This window comes from Lagenorhynchus albirostris, chromosome 1 (genome assembly GCF_949774975.1).
Source record: "Lagenorhynchus albirostris chromosome 1, mLagAlb1.1, whole genome shotgun sequence".
Lineage (NCBI taxonomy): Eukaryota > Metazoa > Chordata > Mammalia > Artiodactyla > Delphinidae > Lagenorhynchus > Lagenorhynchus albirostris.
The window spans coordinates 10,267,170-10,284,552 of NC_083095.1; positions in this window are offsets into that span (position 1 = coordinate 10,267,170).

Sequence of the window (17,383 nt, forward strand, 5' to 3'; positions counted from 1 at the left end):
TGCAATTCTTTATGGAAAAGAATAGTAATAAATTTGTATTTGCCAAAAACACAGTAGCTGATTATATACAGACTATTTACTGATGGACTGATAGATTTTTAACTTGATCTTATTTTATTAATTAAAGCAAAATTGCACTGATGCCAAAAGAGACAGATCAATGAACCAGTACATAAAACATGTAATAGACCCAACTGCATCTAGGCATTTGTTTCTTTTCTTTTTTTTTTTACTGGTTTTAATTTTTTTTAACTTTTTATTTTATATTGGCATATAGTTGATTAACAATATGGTGTTCATTTCAGGTGTACAACAAAGTGATTCAGTTATACATATACATGTATCTATTCTTTTTCAAATTCTTTTTTCTCTAGGGAACCTTGACCACACCACCCCACACTCATCTGCAATACCCAATGGCAACTCCACTGTGTGAGAAGATCCTTGGTAATGAGAAATCTTGTTACCTCTTCTCTGGATCTCTCAACATTGTAGAAGCGGGTTTGTATTTATTTTGTTCACTAATGTGTTAGAAACCAGTGTGCTATTAAAATTGTAAAAGGGCAGGGATCTGGAAACCCCCATGGTCTACTCCAATTCACAGTCCCACCTCTCCAAGAGTTTCCTGATAGTGATGCTTGAACAAGATGCAAAAGGCAAATGGAAATCCAAGGTTTGTTTCACTGTTGGCAATGGCTTTGAACCGATATCATCCACAAAACCCTGGTCAGCTGAGCTGGGCCCAGTGACATCTGCCTCAGACCCACAAGAACTGTTTCCTCCAAAGCCCAAACCCAAATCTGGAATCCTACCATTAAGACGGTTCAAGATAGAAAGCCTGTGGTAGATGGAGGGATGAGGGAGTGTGGGATGAGAATGTACTCAAAGAGCAGACTGAGAGGGGATATGTTTGCCCCAATGCCTCATGCTGCAAGTGTGATGGGGGAGGGGTCCATTCAAGAAAGAAAGCCCTCCCCGCCCCCAAGTTAGAGGAAGGGATGACCCTCTTGAAAGCCTGCCTGAAGGGCTCTGGCCTGGACTGACTGCTGTAGTTATACAGAGATGTTAGAAAGTGAGTGTCATAGCAGAGCCTTCTCCTATGTGGGGAGAGGGCTGGACATAAGATTGGGTCTGCACACATAGGCCCAAATCCAAATCCTGAGTTCAGCTTGTGGGCCACCAGTTTGAAATACCTATAAAGCATCCAGGTTGCTAAATGTTTAAATAATACCAGGATAGCCTGGGCCCAGAAGCCCATGGACTTCAGCACCAAATAGAGTAAGATTAATGAGGCGATACCGAATCTTGTGTATCTATGGTGATGCCTTGGTCGGCTTCATGTTTGAGAGGGAACTGATTCTCAAAGTAATTGAGATCTCTCAAATAATGTGTCCCCTCAGCCTACATTTTATCACCCACCATTTACAAGGAGAGAGAGACTGAGAAGATGTTGATCCCATACCCACTGCCCTATTATCGAAGACTAGCCCTGCCCCCTGCTGGTTATAGAGGATCATTGCCCATCCTAGAAGCAGCCCAGCACCCTCTCCTCTCCCTTGAGGCTGGGCCAAGGAGGACTTGTGGGAGGGGAGGGTTAACAGACAAAATAAGAACACCCAATTAAACTTAAATTTCAACAAGTAGGGGCTTCCCTGGTGGCGCCGTGGTTGAGAGTCCACCTGCCGATGCAGGGGACGCGGGTTCGTGCCCCGGTCCGGGAAGATCCCACATGCTGTGGAGCGGCTAGGCCTGTGAGCCATGGCCGCTGAGCCTGCGCGTCCGGAGCCTGTGCTCCGCAATGGAAGAGGCCACAACAGTGAGAGGCCCACGTACCAAAAAGAAAAAAAATTTTCAACAAGTAATCTTTTAGTTTAAGTATATCCCATGCTATGTTTGGGACATACTTCTACTTTAAAAAAAAAAAGGTGGTTGTTGTTTATACAATATTCAAATTAATATTGTCATATTTTTATTTGCTAAATCTGGCAATCCAGGGAGGGGTATAAATGCTCAATATTTGTGACGGGGTCAGAAGAAAGGAAAGGTCTATTAAGCTGGAGGGCAGGCTGGCTGGGCATCAGGGTAGAAAGAGCAGTGAATATGGTTAAAAGAGAACTTAGAAGAGACATCTGTGAGGCAGAGACAGCTCCGGACCCTTGCATGTGAGCAAATCCAGGCTGGCCTGCTGAAGGATCAGAGACACATGGCTCAGGATCCTCCATCACCATGGCTGACATCCAATCTCTTGCAAAACCGTGAGTGAGGCCATCCTAAACCAGCGGCCCAGCTGACCTGCCAGCTGACCACAGCTGCTGATCTAGCCCAGCCAAGATCAGCCAAGCCTGGGCCAGGCCAGAACTGCTCAGCTGACCTAAAGGTTTATGAGCTAACTTCTGGAGTGGTTTGTTATGAAGTATAGGTAACTGATATAAAGGGGAGAATGGGTGTGGGGATGGACCTCGGGAATTCCAGACCAAGAAGACAATATGATGAGTTGTGGTGCCTGAGTGTCCAAGTTCTCTAGGTCCTCCCCACCCCCACCCCAAGGACTGAAGTGGCAGGTTTTGAGGTACCTGCTCATGTCCCCATCTCAAGGAATCTGATGTCCCTGAAGGCCCTTGAACAGGGCCAGCTGAGCGAGGGATGGGACTTGATTCAAGGGTAACCCGTCCATTGGTTGGCTGCCCATGAGTTATGGCTGAGCTCAGAAAGATGAACTGGACCAATCAAGACCTTTCCTGGCAATTCGTGAAAGTACTGTGACACCAGAGCTGAAAGGTCATGGGTCAGCCATTAAAGGCCACTTGTGAAATGGAGAAGCAGAGGATGTTGTTTAGAAGTGAAGGGAGCAGATGCACAGAGAGACACAGTGGCAGAGAGATGGGCCAGAGAATGGCTTTCCTCATTTTCAGCACTGGTGAAGGGATTTGTTGGTGATCGTCTGGGCCTAGGGAGCAGAAAACTACTCAGGCTGGTATGAGAAGAGGGGTATCCATTGTAAGGATGTAGGGCCATCAAAGAACCCTCTGAAAGCCATATAAGCATTTGCGGAAAAGTGGAAACTGCAGAGTCATCAGACAGGATAACCTCTCTCTCTCACCTTCTCTCCTGCTTAGGCTCTGTCTCAATGCCAGATCACCTTGCTTCATTTAATCCAGTGTTTATCAAGGTCATTTGATCACAGATATATTTTTGTCTCATAACACTTACTAACATCCCACAGATTTGGTGTTCTGTGTGACCCACTTTAAGGAAAAGTGCTCTGTGGTCTGCATTATGTTATCTATTGTTCTTTCTTCTTTCTTTTTTATTTTCCTTTTCTTAGGAAGCTCCTGAGACCTAAAGAGGTTGTTGTCCTGCCCAAGGTCACCCAGTTATTTAGGGGCAAATTTGAACTAAGACCAGGATGCCCTTCCAGCATAGACTATTAGGCAACATTATTTATACTATTTATACAAGAAAGAAAAAGAAAAAAAACAAGAACAGCAACTATCACCACTGGGCATTAAGTGACAGGCACTGGTGTGAGATATTATGGGGGTTGAGAGGCAGGCGACAGATAAACCCTCCAATTGAAAGACAGGTAAGACCAGAGTGAGACTTCCCTGGGAGGAGAACTAGAAACCGTGTACAAGCCCCTGTGTCCTTGTCTTTTGAAGTAAAAGGCTGACTCAAGAGTTAATGACTGGGAAATGAGAAAATGTAAAAACGAAGAATAGCTGTTGGGCCGGGGAACTGGTAACAATTTAGACTATAAGTCCGTCACATAGCAGAATCACCAAACTCACAGTTCCCTGAAAGATAGAGATAAAGGCCTGAGACACATTCCTACCAGATGAAAGCTGCTGACCGTAAGAACATAGACCCCAGATTGGTTGGAAACAGAAGGTTGATGATGCTGACTCCCTATTACCTCACCACCAACCAGTCATAAGAACAACCACAAGCTGATCATGCCCTGCTCCTTGAACACTATGACTCCTCACTACCCCCTCCAGGGCAGGACACAGTCTTGAGGGCATTAGCCCACTGTGGCCCCCGTTGCCTGGCAAAATAATAAGAGCTACTCTTTTCTACTCCACCCAAAACTCTGTCTCCATGTTTCTATTAGGCACCGGTGAACAGAGGCCAAGTTTCAGCAACAAGTTCCCAGCTGTTCATCTCTGCACTTGGATACCTGTGCATACACCCCTGGATAACTCTCTGCACCTGGTAGGCAGAGGCTGGACCACAGGGGCATGGGGCTCTCAAGTCAGAGTAGGTTGAATGAATTGGCAGATTGGCCATGAGTGTCTGGGGCATTGATGAAGGATCGGAAGCCCTGGAGCCAGAGAATGTAACAGAGAAGAACAAATGTAACAGAGAAGAACAAACTTGACTCCATACTGGATCTATTCCTTAGCTCTAACTCTTGTTGCCTGTGCTTAGTCATGCTGGCTCTGCATCTTTGTAAAAGAATGTTGCCTACAGCCTGAAATATAGGCAATGAAACCCCATTCTCAAGGCTCTGATCCTTAAAGGTATAACCCTTTTCCATTCATATAGAGATAAAAAGTTGCAGAACAGAGAATAATATTTGTCTTGTTGGAGGCTTATAGGAACATTGTGACAAGACCAAACTGGACAGCTACAAGAACAAAGGATTCATACACCAAGAAGATTGCAACAACCAGCCACACGCCCTCCCCTTTTAGTAGAAAAGAAGCCTGAATTCTAACTTGGGTAAGATGGTTCTTTGGGACATGAGTCCACCATCTTCTCAGTCTGCTGGCTTTCCAAATAAAGTTGCTATTCCTTGTCTCAACAAATAGTGGCTCAATTTATTGGCCTGTTGAGCAGCGAGCAGTAGGAACTTCATAACACAAAGGGCTCCCTGTCACTGAGTGATGGAGTGAACATCCCCACTGCAACCATAGCCACCACCACTGGTCCTCGCTGTCAGTGCCTGCAGCCCTACATGTGCTGGAAGAGACACCATCCTTGGCTCAGATGCCTCCACCCACTGCAGGCTCCCCATCCTCTGGCTTCAATGCTCCTGGAGGCTGAGGCCTGAGTTTTCAGGGCTAGGAGTGCTCCCTTTTATGGCCTTACAAGTGAGAGAAGGTCAGACAGACCCCACTGCACCTGCCAGCGTTGCCGCTAGGAGGACAACCCCTACTGCTGCTGTGGAACTGAGTTTCGATCTTGGGGCACTGGCTCTGTCACTGTCACTGTGCCTCCTTACAAGCCAGGCTCACTATACACATCTCTGAAGGTCAGTTTCTGTTCTCAGCCTCCCTGGGAAGGGCTCCCAAATCTAACTTTCTTCCAAAAGGATTTCAAGCTATTTATGGAACTAAATAATATGAAAGAACATAACTTAAGATTTAAAAAAATGCAAAAAAGCCCATTTTAAAAGTATGAAAAAATGCAGAAATAGAAATTGTCTATCATTTATCTTGTCTATACATGGACACTGAACTCAGATATAAGTTCTTGGCTTTTGAAGCACAAGGAAATGTATCAGTTACATAGTGTTTAGTGGCAAGGGAGAGCATAGACGTTTGCGGGCATAAAAACACTTATCGTTTTCTTCCTGGAATCCAGCTCCAGTTGGTCTTTGTATTAGCGCAATTCTTCTTGTTCTGGTTTTAAGAGGCACAGAAGCATTGTTCAAATGACTGATGCCTGCAATCAGAACGAAAGGTCAAGAAGATGCCACGATGTCTGCCTTGGCTCAACTACATAAGGCAATCTGAACAGATGGGCTTTGAAGTTGAAGCTCAGTTTTCAGGTGAGACAAATAGGAAATTAAACAGGGTTCAGATTTTTCACTGTCTTCCAAGACGCTGCTGCTCCCTGAGAGTGCTTCCGCTTAGGATGTATGTCATATGGCTGGATAAGTAGGACAAACGGTGATGTCATTAATTGTATGATTCAGCAAACTAGGCAGACCTGCTCTAGCAATGAGGGGTTTTGAGTCTCCCCTTTATTATTAATGTTTATTTCCCTGAGCCACACATGATCACTGTGTGCACTTCATAAGATCCATAGAAGTAGTATAAAAATAAAATTTAGTTACCCACCACCCAGAATGAGTCCTATTAGCCTCTGCCATATTCTTTTCTTAGAATATATACATTGCTAAAATAAATAGACACACACACACACACACACACACACACACACACACACACACCCCAAAACAAGATCCTACCATACATACTGCTTTTAAAATTTTATTTGGACATAACAACATATTATTTTAATGACTGCGTAATATTGCATTTTTAGGTGTGCCATCCATAAGTTTTTAGTTTAAAATTCTCTAACAGGTTTTAAGTTTTTTTTTTAATTTTAAGAACAAAAAGATGCGTATCCTTTGAATATATCTGTACAATTAACATTGTTCACTCAAAGGAGATACAAATTATAGGATATTGAAGCCTTTTTTTTTCAGATTATCTTCCCAAAATAGTTGTGTCTGGGTAGCCAGAGTTGATTTGAATTGTGATCTTTTGTAAATCAAATTCTCCTATACACATGAATCTGTTTCTTGACTCTCTCTCAGCCAGCGTGAACTGTCTGTGTTTTTGTACCTGGTACTTCATGTGTTAATACTGTAGTAGCATTGTATGGAACAAGTCCCCCATATTCTTCTTATTTTTTTAAAGATTTTTCCAGGGTTTTTTTAAATAAAATGAGGCTTCTAGATGAATTTTAGGATCCTTTTGTCAGAGTCCAAGAAAAATTCTGCTGGGTTGTTGATAGGAATTACACCGTATGTATAAATCGACGTAGAGAAAATGTACATCTTATAAATTGTAGAGTCTTTCCATCAAAGAACAAGGTGAACCTCTTCTCTTACTCATCTGTATGTGGCCCTTACCAAGTTTTCCTTTTTCTTTTTTCCTGAAGATCTGGCGCACCTCTTGTTACTGTCATTCACGAGTGTATTACACACCTTGTTGCTCTTGTGCGTAAGATTTTTCCTTCCATTGGCTGGCTGCCTTTTCTACCATATATATGAAAACTACACACTCACGTCTTAACTCACCACCTTAATGAATACTTTGAATGTGTTAATCGTGTCTAATACTTTTCAGGTTTTTTCTCTTGGCTTTTCTAGCACTATAACACAGGTCATTTGCATAAAATGATTATTCTGTTTCCTCAGAATGATTTATTCCACTCAGGGCCAGAGATGGAAGGGAGAATCTTGAAATTTGGATCTGCAAGCAGGATGGGGCGACAGTTTAGCACTTACCCTTAGCCAAAGGTGGCCTTGGGTGGAAAGTTCTCTAAAACTAGATTTTTTTTTTTTTTCCCCAGTACGCAGGCCTCTCACTGTTGCGACCTCTCCCGTTGCGGAACACAGGCTCCGGACGCGCAGGCTCAGCGGCCATGGCTCACGGGCCCAGCCGCTCCGCGGCATGTGGGATCTTCCCGGACCAGGGCACGAACCCACATCCCCTGCATCGGCAGGCGGACTCTCAACCACTGCGCCACCAGGGAAGCCCCTCTAAAACTGGATTTTTACTCTCCCTGCCCAAAGCTTCCAATTCTTTACCTGTAGAGGCCATGATCCATCTGCATCTGTAGACAAGTGTGACTTGCTGCACATGACAGCTCCTGGTTAGAAGTTCCTTTCTGTTACCCATCACATGAACTCTAGTAGCCTCTAAGTCCCCCTGATTCAGCCTGAGAGAATTTCCTTCTCTTCCAGCTGGAGGATGCCCATCTGCACTCCATTGCACCGTCCAGCCTCTCCTGTTTCTAGGCTGTGTCTTGGGGCAGCTAATGATGCTACCACCCACATGCTCCATCTATGTGAAGTTTGCTTTCTTTAAATGGTCTGTGGGGTCCAGCACAGAGCAGCCAGAGGTGAAAGATCAGGAGGCTTTCACAGATTCGCTCTTGGGCCTTGCACTGCCCCAAACCAATAGTGAGATCTCAGCCCACAGGAAGTGTCTTGGGGACAATAACGCCCAGAGGAGTGGATGTTGACAACTGACACACTGATGTTTTAAATGTTGTCTCTTTGCCTGTTGTTTCCTGCTGGTTCCCAATTCTACAGCAAGAATTCATTCATTTTTCTTTTCATTTTATATTTCTTCTACTCTCAACCAGAGGTGCTCAGTAGAATCCTTTACGAAGAGAATGGCTATTTCCATTATCCCGGAGAGGAAAAAGGAAAAATAAAACCACCTGCGGATTGTGCAAATTGTGTAAAGAACGAAACATCAAATAGCTTTTTCCTCCAGTTCTAAGAATTTGGCCAGTAGTTAAAAATAACTCTGAAAACCAGTAAAACTTCTGGGAGGAACGTAGCTGTGACTTTTCCCTTTCTGCATTATGAATGGCAGTCCAAACAATTGCTTGGGGTGTTTTATTCAATTCCAGTGCTCTATCGTTCTTTCATACAATTCCCATACAAGCCTTTACACAGATCTGTTCCCTGGGTATACTTTCTGCCTCTCTGAAGCTGATGGTCACACACTTTCCATAAGTCTCCAAGACAACCTTCTACCTGCCCTTCTCAGCTTCCTCCACAAACTTTTTATTCTAATCAAAACTTCCACGTTACCTCCAAAGAACCAGAGACAACATAAAGTGGTAGCAGAAAAAACTATATATAGGCTGAAATCCCAGCTCCACTCTTTTTTTTTTCTTCACAATACTGTGTTAGCTTCTGTTGCACAACAAACTGCATCAGTCATATGCATACACATGTCCCCGTATCCCCTCCCTCTTGAGCCTCCCTCCCACCTTCCCTATCCCACCCCCTAGGTCATCGTTCTTTACTATGTGACTTTGGAAAGTTACTTAAACTTTCCCACCTCAGTTTCCCCATGTATGAAATGGGGATAATCATGTGTTCATTTTATTAATGATCTTAAAATCGAATTCCTTTGAGTGCTCAGTGTGTGTCAAGTAATTTGCTACACAATTTGCGTGCATTATCTCATTTAATCCCCACAGGGATTTCTGACATATTTGCAATTATCATCTCTCTTTTATAAGTGAAAGAACAGAAGTTCAGAGGAGTCCAATAACTTACTGTTTCAATTCGGGTTCCTGAAAAACACTCAGAGACTGTGAAATGTGCATGCAGGAGTTTTACTGGGGAATGCTCGCAGGAACCATCCCTATGAAGGAGCGAGGGAAACAGGTTTGGACAGAGGGAGATGTTCGATGCGCTTGCAACAGCAACCTCAGATCACAGGACACTCTGATATGGAGATGGGCTTAATAAAGGCATGGGAGACCAGGCGTCTGTAGCCCCACATCAACCAGTCACTGGTGTGGATTTCTCCCCAGAGGGGTTGTCACTTTGGGCATGGTCGCTTCCTTCAGTAGAAAATGAATTTCAGGGCAACACAGAACCGTGAGCTGTTAGCAGCCGACATTGTTGGCGGCTGAATGCATGAGAACCTGGGTCCTGAAGGGAGATCTGGGTGGTGCATCCCAGCATCCTCTACCCAAACATGACAGAGATGGTAAGCGGTGGAGCTAGAATTGTCATACACACCTACTTGGTACCCGAGTCCGTGCTTTTATCCACTACCCTACACCGCATTGAGTGAAATTAAGTGCATTAAGTGAAATAGCATATGTAAACTTCAGGGACCACAGTAAGTGCTAATTACATGTTGATTTCTGGTCAATCTGGGTCCAGTGAGGAGACAGAAACCACCTTGTGATTTAAACAGGACAATATAATATAAAGAATTATGAAGCCATCATAAAAGAGTAACTATAATATGTACATGAACTCTAGAAGATTCTGTAGGACTGACAGAGAATACCCAAGAAAGGACAAACTTGGAAAGGGAGGGTCACTTGGGGCAGGGGGACTTCTCTCCCAAGGGGAGAAGGTGCCTGTGCATCCCACTGGTGTCAGAGAAGGTCACTGGTTTGCCCAGGCCAGAGCTGATCTGCAGTCACTGGGAAAGCAGGAAGCAGCCCCTCCAAGGCGCAGGCAGGCCACCGTCGGTGGCCGGTTGTGCAGGCATGCAGCAGGATTGCGGGCGCTGGTGCAGACAGGAGGTCACGTGGTGTCCGTGTCGGGAGGACCGCAGCATCAGGAGGGCCACAGGAGACAAAACTCCAGAGGGGAAGGCAAGCAGAGGCAGTGGGGGCACCAGTGTGGACGGGAGGCCTGGAGTTGGTGTGGAGCGACTGGTGGCAACCACCATGCTGGGCTCAGGCTGGGAGGTGGCTGAAGGATTGCCCATCCCTGGCGTGTTCTGGGACAAAGCATCACTGGATGGTCTCACACCCACACTGTGGTCCTCCCACCGACCTCCCACCAACACCATGACCTGCAGGGGCAGCTGCTGGAGGAGGAAGCCCGGTAGAAGCCCTCTTCCTCCTGCAGTGTCTCTCCAGCGCCCCCTACTGAGAAAGCTTGACACTGTAAAGGAGAAACGCCTACAGGAATCATGCTCATGATGCCGTGGTCACAGAGCTTGGATTGGAAGGTGAATGTGGAGGTGAGAGGCAGTATACTGATAATTGTGCAAGGAAATAAAAAAAGCATCATCATAGAACAGTCCTCCAATAAATCAGAAACATGGTGTGATGGTCTGAATTGTGTCCCCCCAAATTAATGTGTTAAAATCCTAACCCCCAATACCTCAGAATGTGACTGTATTTGGAGATAGGGCCTTTGAAGAGGTAATTAAGTTAAAATAAGGCCCTTAAAGTGAGCCCTAATCCAGTATGACTAGTGTCCTTATAAGAAGAGGAAATTTGTACACACAAAGAGACACCGGGGGCGCACATGAGCAGAGGAAAGGCCATGTGAGGACACAGTAAGAAGGTAGCCATCTGCAAGCCAAGGACACAGGCCTCAGAGGAAACCAGCCCTGCTAACACCTTGATCTTGGACTTCCAGCTTCTAGAACCATGAAAAATAAATTTATGTTGTTTAAGCCACCTATTCTGTGGCATTTTGTTATGGCAGCCCTAGCAAAGTAAAACACGTGGACAGACCCTATTGTTAAACCAAAAGAAAACTAAATCTAAAGCAAAAACCTGCCAACCAACCAAAATGATATCCTTTTCCAATGATTGATGGCTGTCCCTCCATCTACTGGTAACCCATCAGCAGTGTTTGTTTGCCTTTAGAATGTAATCTAAGACAACACTTGACGGGGCCTAAAAACCCGACTGGCTTGTCTTTCCTGAGCCCAGATTCACAGGCAGCAAGAGAAAGCAGGCTCCCTGCATGCTGGACAGTCAGGGAAGGTCAGCAGGACCAAAGCTGTTTCTGGAACATTGGTGAGAATGGCTGGTAGATTTACCAGTTAGTTGCTTGAAGCTAGATATCAATAGATAACAAGGCGCTGCTTCTTTTCCTCCTGGCCCCATCCTTATGTCCACAGTGTAATTGGCTGGCCTCATATCAGACCCAGGAGAAAAGGAAAGTTGCCCACTGATTTCAAACTCTCAGATAAAATTTATTACTTACAATTTTCAAAAAGTTTGATACTGTATATAAATTATGTCTTTTTAATTTGAATATTATGTTTTATTCCTAGACAATGTCCTATTGGTACAACGTTGTAAATCAACTATACATCAATAAAATAAAATAAAATAAAATAAAACAAAATAAAATAAAATAAAAATAGAAAACAATGTCGTGGAATGCTATTTTAACTTACAAATTTAAAAAGAGGGAAAAGAGGTTCTAAAATAATGTTCCCAGTATTTGTACCCCAAAATAGCTTTGGTCCTATTGATCTAAGGCTGAAACTGGATTTTCCTGAAGGCTCTTCACCTCCCACCCAGCCCTTTCTTCTTTCCCAGATCCTGGGTCCCTTGGATGGCATGACCGGGTCTCTGAGCTGGACTGGAGGCTTTTCTTGACTCCCCATTCCTAGGACCCTACCCAGAATCCTGACATGCGAACCTGATGTGGCTTTGCAAGCATCCCTTATGCAAGTCGGGAGAGTTCCCAGCTCAGTGTCCTGCAGCCACCTTAGAGGCTCCCGCCTTGTGGTCTGCTCTCCACAACCTTGATTCCCAAGTCAGCACCTTGACCGTGCAAAGCTTCCTTCATCTGCTCCATCTCGCTTTCAGCAAACAGAGACAATTGTGCCCTGGACTTTTCTCTTAAATTCATCTACGACTCACTGCTCCCTCAACGAGGGAATAATGCAGTTAAAATGCCTGGCACATAGTAAGTGCTATACAAGTGTTAGGATTTTTTTAAATTGAAGTATAGTTGATTTACAATGTTGTATTAGTTTCAGGTGTACAGGTGTATTAGTTTCAGGTGTACAGGTGTATTAGTTTCAGGTGTACAGTTCTTTTTCGGATTCCTTTCCCTTATAGGTTATTACAAAATAAATATTGAGACTTCCCTGGTGGTCCAGTGGTTAAGACTCCGCGTTCCCAATGCAGGGGGCCGGGTGTTTGATCCCTGGTCAGGGAACTAGATCCCGTGTGCTGCAACTAAGACTAATAAAATATTTATTTATTATTTTAAATAAATATTTTTTAAATATTGAGTATAGTTCCCATAAGTGTTAGTTAAATAAAAGTAAACTGTGCTGCACTTGAGTGAGAAACATTGCCTGGAAGTTGCTGCATCTCCAAAGAAGTAAACCAGAAACACAGCCCTACCTTGGCAGAGAAAGTCACAAAAGCACCTGTGTTCCCTTATCTGTGATTTGTGACATTTTCACTTCTGGCTTCCGTGCCTGGTTTGAGCTATTTTCAATAGGAAAACAAATATCAAATAGGGTAGAACTTGAAATTGAATGGAAAACCAAGTAGAAAAATTCAGACACTACTAGACTCCAAGGAGAAGACAGGCAGATTCTAGCAAGGGCACTGAAAGTAGGTTGGATTTGACAGACTAGGAGAATCCCTGACATTCCTTCCATGGAGAGTCAAAGGTCTTGTGCTTGAGTGGTTGTTCCTATGAGTCTTTCAGAAATAAAGGCCATCAGATGCTTCAAGTCTTGCCACTGTCACTTTTGCAGGAAGATTACAAACTAGAGTGGTGTTTGCTAAATCCTATTCTAGGAAAGCGTGGCAAAGAGTCAAGTAAATGAGTATGTCTTCAGTGTGATTTATTCCAGATTTAGGCAGCTCCATGATTATGAGGTTGCCCAAGTGTTTACTTCCTAGAGCTAGCTATAGGGTCTCTCCCATGGTAAGGTAGTTAGAGCACCACTTCTTGAAGTCACCATGACATTTTCGGTCTATCCAGGGACATACGAATTCCTTCAGTCTCTGCTGAGAATGAGCTCTGGGCCAGGCCTGAAGATTGGGCCTGTGTACAGAGGCAGGGGAGCAGGAGTGGGGCTCTGTGACAGAAGAGGAAGTCACTGCTCCAGGACAGCAAGACAAGGAAAAGTAGAGCGTTATCCTGGTGGTGATGGGGTAGGGGAACGAGAAGAAGAGGAAGCCAGCAAATGGAAAGATCACATTTCGAGCAATGATAACATGCCCAATATTGTGCTAGGCCTTTGCATATATTTTCCCTCTCTTTTCTGGAATTATATTTTTTAATTATAAAAGTAATACAAATAGTATACCACATAAGAAGCAAAACTCCCCCCTAGAATCCCATGTTCCAGGAACGACCAGTGTTAGTTTGTTTAAAGACAAATGAACAAGCAAAAAATAAACAAAATAAACCTTCTTCCTTTTCTGATAATGAAGTAATTCGAATCTACCCTCCCACTAAAGACAATTAAAATATCTGGATTAAATATTTTGCAAAATTTTCCCTTAAAGCCTCAAAAAAGTTAACAGGATAGTGAGGCTTATTGAGCCAAGTTCCAGGAAAAGATGACCATCCTGAAAGGTAAGCTGGGACCACCATTAACAAGTGGATGTTTTCTGATCCAGAAGAGACTTCTGATTTCAAAGAGACTGCTAAAAGGCTGAGCAGAATTTTTTTTTTTTTTGAGCAGCATTTTTGACAACCTCAGCAAGAGTCGGGAGTACCTATGATCTGGGATCACCTTAATGCAACTTAGGTCTTGAAATTATGCCTGGATCAAATCCCGGACACCTGGTTGAAACAAAAAAAATCCTATCTGGGGGAAGATACCATTATCCTAGATTATTCCTTCAAATAACTTTTCAAATACAATGGAACACACAGAATCAAAGATAACTAAGCTGAAATATGAAGAGATAATACAACACACCAAAAAATAAATATAAGTAACAGGCAAGAAAAAAGTCCAGAATTACCAAACAAAAAACAAACCAACTATGTTTCTGAAGATTAAAATAATCCTTTTAAATTTCATGGGGAATTAGAAAATATGAAAAGTGACACTGCAGATTTGGGAGAAATAAATTCTAGAACTGAAAATAAATTAAGAACTCGATGGGTGAGTTTGATGGCAAAAGAGTGTCACATAGCTGGTCAACAAATGTTATTTACTAGGAACAAATACTTTTTAAACGCCTAATATGTTCCAGGCAATGTTCTAAATCCATGGGTACTCAGTAAATGTAACAAATCCCCTTTTGTCATAGAACTTACAGCATAGTAGGAAAAAGAGAGAAAAAATGTGATGATGAAGGATATTTATGCTCCCTATTACTCTCACCTGCAGGATACCAAAGCCTAATTGTGGCACCAAGGGTTTTGCCATGGACTGAATATGTCTCCCCAAAATTAATATGTTGAAACCCAAACCCCCAAAATGATACTTAGGAGGTAGGGTTTTAGGGAGATGATCAGGTAATGAGGGTGGAGCCCTCATGAATGGGATTAGTGCCCTTATAAAAGAGACCCAGAGAGCTCTCTTGCCCTCTTTCCACCATGTGAAGACATGAGAAGTCTGCCATCTGAAAGAGGGCTCTCTCCAGAGCCTAACCATGCTGGTACCCTAATCTTGAACTTCCAGCCTCCAGACTATAAGAAATAAATTTCTGTTGTTTATAAGCCACCCAGTCTATGGTATTTACAGCAGTCCGAATGAACTAAGACAACCCTTAACATAAAGCTGATTTGGCCTAAGGCACATTGTCTGAGCAAATGATTGGGCTGCTATGATTACAGTTTTGGAAGAAAGCTCTGGACAATATACACTATGATTGTTTATCACATAATGACCATGGAACTGCAGAAAGTTCTCAAGAACACAATCTGACTAAATCATGGACAAAAGAGAAAATTTTGGATAATAAAACATGTAAAATATTCAGGAATTGGAAACGTTTGCCAAAACACACAAACTCCCTTCTTTATTTAAAACTAGAAGTTAGGTATGAATCATCATGCAGATCACATAAAAGAATCATGTTGCAAAAGCAGAAAGCCTTGTCCCCTGCTGGGAAAAAACTCACCATCGTGGTGACAGGAGAAAGTCATTTTTTCCTGTGAATATTTGGAGGCTGTATGACATTTCAAAAAAAAATTTTCTTTGGAAGAGCCAGTTTTAAAATATGAGTAATACAGTATATGACCTGGCCAGCTAAGCACAAATTCACCTAACGAATCCTAGATCCTTCCACAAACATCATCTTGTAAAAGCATCCCTGCTCTTTTTCAGACAGTGGCTTGAGAGGATGATCTAAAGAAAGTTTAACTAGCAGACTTTGATGCTTTTCACTTGAGATTATAGGAGATAATACTTTATTCCCATTCTCACTATGCATTTAATCTTGGCAGAAAATACTAAATTAATTTCATCACACTGAAAAAAAGAGAGAAGTAAGTGAACTGGAAATAGCTCGGAAAAAACTCTCCAGAATACGGGATAAAGATATCAAAGGAAGAAAGATACTAAGAGGGTTCAGTGGACATGAATAGTATCATGAGAATTTCTAAGACACACATAACTGAAATCTCCAAAAAGGCAGAAAAGAGAGAATGGGCAGAAGTAAGTCTTAATAATGGCTAAGAATTTTCCAGAACTGATGAAAGACATCACTCTCAAAATTCAAGATACCTAATAAATCCCATGGCAAATTAATGCTTTTAAAAAGAAAAGAAATTAAAACAGAGGCACAGCATCATCTTTAACTGCAAAAAATCAAAGACAGATACTTTTTCAAGCAGCCCAGGTGGTGAGGATGCATTATCTTCAAAAGAGCAGGAGAGTGACTCCTGATGTTTCAAGGACAACTAAGCAAGATCAGAAGGCAATGGAAACAGATAAAGTAGGAAATGAAAATAACTGCCAGTGAAGAAAGTTAGAATTCTACAACCTAAAAATATCCTTCTAGGATGAAGGTGAAATCAAATGCTTTCAGATGAGAAAAAGCTGAGAGAATCTGCCAATAGCAGACCTCACTAAGGGAAAGTCTAAAGGAAGAACATGCAGGTATACCTAAAGTTGATGCTATACAACAGTCATAACATAATTGCCTAATAGTTATATGGAATGTAAAATGGACAACGACAACAGCTTGTGTGTTAGGAGAGAAGTATGTGAAATTAAGGTGTTCTAAAGTCCTCATCTTATCCAGGAGGAGGGTCAAAGTGCTAGTTAGCATTGTACCTTGATAAATCAAAGAATGCATGCTCACTTTGTAGGATAAGCACTAAGAGAATAATGAAAGTGTTTATCTTCCAATGGAGCAGGGAAAAGTGACATAATAAAAATATTCATTGTAAATAGGGCAAGGAAGGAGAGAAAAAGGACTGTTGAATAGAAAAAAAATAGAAAGCACCTAGAAAATGGTCAATTTAAATCCTAATATAACAGTATTCCACTCGATGTAAGCAGAATAAATAGGGATGAGTCTTGGCACATGTGGGATCTGAGTCCTAAGCCCAGATGGTGATGGAGAGAGAACCGAGAATGTTTTACCAGATCTTCCGAAGTCAGCACCTGGAGCAAGTTGCTTTCACAGCTGCAGCTGGTGCCGGCTGAGGTGTACAAGGAGAGATAATCCATGCTGAGACAGGTGCTAGGACCTGGCCAGGGCTTGGTCACAGGTAGTGGCCAGAACCCTTTGTTCGAAGAACCCCTGGTCCCTGTAACCACTAGATGGCACAAAACCCAGGGTAGTGAAGAGAAAACTAGCATCGGGGCCAGACCACGTGGCAGCTAAAAATGAAACATCAGGTTAGTAAAAGAGACGTGACCAGGGAAGGTGGAAGAAAATAGAAACCAGAGTCCATAGAACCAGTCAGAAAAATAGACAGCATGTAAAAGGAAATTGAAGGACTTATGAACTAGACTGGAACTACAGTGAACATTTCAAATGAGAGAGGAGATGCTGTGAATGTCATTTAATGAACATCAAATTAGGGTGATCACAAAATGAGACTAATGGCTGACTTCATTAGTACATGGAAACCCTCCTGGAAGGCTTAGCACTGCATGATGGTGATAGTTGCTGTGATGGTAATGATGAGGAAGACGAGGATAAAATATACCCAAATATGTCCTCTATACTGGACATTCATTTT